Consider the following 3,001-nt stretch of genomic DNA (forward strand, 5'->3'; position numbering starts at 1 on the left):
AAAATGTAAAAGAAAGAAATAAAAAGGAAGAAAATTACAATGGGCATGGGGTAAGAACTTTAAAACAAAGTGTGAAAAGGAAAGGGGGCGCAGGGCCCATTACACAAGAACCACATTCTCTTGCTCTTGCAGTCAGGGGGTATACTATGAAAAACAAAGGTGCATGTAGTAAATAATATGGGCCAACGGGGCTTAAGCCCATTTCAGCACAAGGGAGAGATGCAAAACGCGTTCAATCACTAAGTTCAGATTAAACATTCAAAGACTTCCCTCCAAGCTCTTGACCTCTGAACCACCCTCCTCCGTCGCGCCGGAGGTCGCCCTGGAGGCGGTGGAAGTCCAACCACCAAAATACCATCATACTTGTTTCAAAATGCTCTATTCGAATCCAGAATTGATTTCACCAAATTTCTATCCTAAAGCCCTAACCGAAGTGAATAAGAACCCTATATATAACAACCTTAAATTAAATCATAATCACGGGAATCAAAGCCCAAAAGGTTGGGGATTTGATTCCCCATACCTAAATTCACATTACAGTAACGAGTTCAAAGTGAAATGAGGAAAAAGATCAACCTAGTTGTCGGAGAAGATGAAGATGCCGACGAAATTTCCAGGTAACCCTTCTTGTTCTGAGTTGAGTCTCTTTTTTTCTTCTGAATTTGAAATATTATCCTTCTTCTACTCTTCTTCTCGTTATTCTCTTGCTGTGAACTTTGGAGGGTGATTTGAGTGTGAGGGTGAAGAGTGTGAGGCAATGAGAGAGAGTGAGGCAATGGGAGAGAGTGTTTTGTGGTTCAAGAGTGAGAATGCTCAATGAATCGAGAGAGAGTGAGGAATGATTTTTGGTTAATGAGTGAATCTGAAGTTCTGAATTTGATGTTGATGATAAGCTTCATAGAGGTTAGGATTTGGTTGCATAGGGATTGGTGGAATCAGTTAAGTTAGTTGCAACTGATTCAGTTAGAGTTTGATGGATGAATTTATGTTAGACAGTTGTGAGTTTCAGTTTAGTTAGGTTTGGAAAGTTAGTTGTGGCTAATGCAATTAGCATGTCCAGTTAGTGGATGCAGGTATTGATGTTAGTCATGAATTGTTGGTTCTGAGTTTACTGTCATGAATGTTCAGTTAGATGAATTTGTTGTCAGTGATATTGCAATGTTGCTGCTAATGTCTGTTGTGAATGTGTGGCCCTGTTGTATGTTGTTTCTATGTTAGGAATGAATGATGATTGTTATGATTCTTTGGGTTATTTTCAATGAATTTGGGATGCTAATTAACTCTGCTATGTGAATTGTTGTGTATTGCACTGTTAGTTGAGATGCACAGTTGTTTGGATTGTTTGGGCTTGCTAGCATGAGTTGAAATTATGCTAGATTTTATTATGATGCTAGGTGATGTATGTTACATGCTAACATGGCTTGAAATGTCTTGGCATGTGAATGAATGCAATGAATTCGTTATAATTTTAACATGGTTTGAAGTGTGAGTTAATTTGTAATGCATTCGATCGTTTTGCCTGATTATGTCATGTGTATGCATTATTAATGTGGTTTGAAGTGTTGGTATGTTTTGCTTGGCTATGTTGTTGTGAATCTTGGTCATGAAAGCAAGGGCTACATAACTGATGTGTGTTGATTGAAAAACATCGATTGCTTAATCTTAACATGTGAATCTTGGTTTTGCATTGCATTGGCTTAGTAGTGAAGCTTTGCTCTTATGGTAATTATGGTGATGCCTTGCATGTCGATGTAGGAAATTCATGCACTCTTGCTCTTAAATGGTGTGTATGGGCTAACGCATTGCCGGGATGAATTGGTGATGGCTATGACTTCAAGAATGATTGGCATGACACTACATGAAAGTCCATGGTGATGGCTTGAAGAAAAGAAAGCTTGCTTGCTCATGAAGAAAGGTTTGGTCATGCAATCAAGTGAAAGGATGCAAGATAATGAAGAAACAAAGGGAATTAGAGTTTGGAATATGGAAATTGGGTCATTTGATTTTGGTCATCTAGTTGACCAAAAAGTCAACAGTTGACCAAAAGTCAACTGTAGGTCAAAACTTATATTTTTTTGTAATTTTTTTTGTATGATTTCTTGTAAATGATATTGTATGAATGAAATGAACAAATGAATGGAAATGAATCCTTTTGATTTGATGAGACATGCTTTTGATTTTAAATTAGCACTTTTTCCCTCCAAAATACATGCTTGGATCATAGCTTTGAAATGAATGGACCATGGACTTGGAAATGCTTAAACAAATGGCCTTTGAATAATGAATATGAAACTTGAACAAATGTACTAGGAGTGCATGATAAAACAAGAACCAATGGACCAAGAACGCACTATGAAACATGAACCAATGAATGCACCATGGACTTGAATCAATGGATTATGATATTTGAATGAAATGTGCACTTTGGATGAGGAATTCAAATGAAAATAGAATACAACACGGCTTGAATGAAAACTTCAATAACATTTGAATAACAAGGCCTTGGATTAAAATGAATCATCAAGCAAGTAGACATATGATAAGCCATGGTCAACTTGATGAATGATTCCCAAGAATAATAGCAAACTTGATGATTGATGATGCATACCATAACGGTCAAGAACCACACTCCAATGAATTAGAGTTCCATAGTCAAAACCATATTGTACAAAAATGCCAAGCATCCATGGTTAGGGTTTCAAGATGCAAACCATCTAATAAAAGACCTCAAACCAAGTAAAAGGCTCCACAATCAACTCCCCACCATATGGTCCCCAAGATTTAGGCTTCAAGATCAAATCCAAGCTCATAAGGTGAACCACATGATCCATGAGTACTATAGATCAAGAACTAGGGTTTTATGCATAAGTGAATACCATGATTGCAATCTCCATAAACCAAGGTCCCAAGCAACAAGAATTAGGGTTTCATACCTTGATTGAATACAATGTGCAACCTCCATAATACAAGGTCTTAATCAATAAGAACTAAGGTTTCATAC

At 37.1% G+C, this 3,001-nt stretch overlaps 1 long non-coding RNA gene across 1 annotated transcript; it reads left to right on the forward strand.

Moving 5' to 3' along the window:
* Window positions 1-220: 220 nt before the first annotated feature.
* Window positions 221-2,166, forward strand: LOC127133261 (uncharacterized). The gene is made up of 2 exons (XR_007807254.1): window positions 221-617; window positions 1,756-2,166. It is a non-coding gene; the product is annotated as an uncharacterized LOC127133261 (long non-coding RNA).
* Window positions 2,167-3,001: the final 835 nt, after the last annotated feature.

This window comes from Lathyrus oleraceus, chromosome 1 (genome assembly GCF_024323335.1).
Source record: "Lathyrus oleraceus cultivar Zhongwan6 chromosome 1, CAAS_Psat_ZW6_1.0, whole genome shotgun sequence".
In the NCBI taxonomy this organism is placed as follows: domain Eukaryota; kingdom Viridiplantae; phylum Streptophyta; class Magnoliopsida; order Fabales; family Fabaceae; genus Lathyrus; species Lathyrus oleraceus.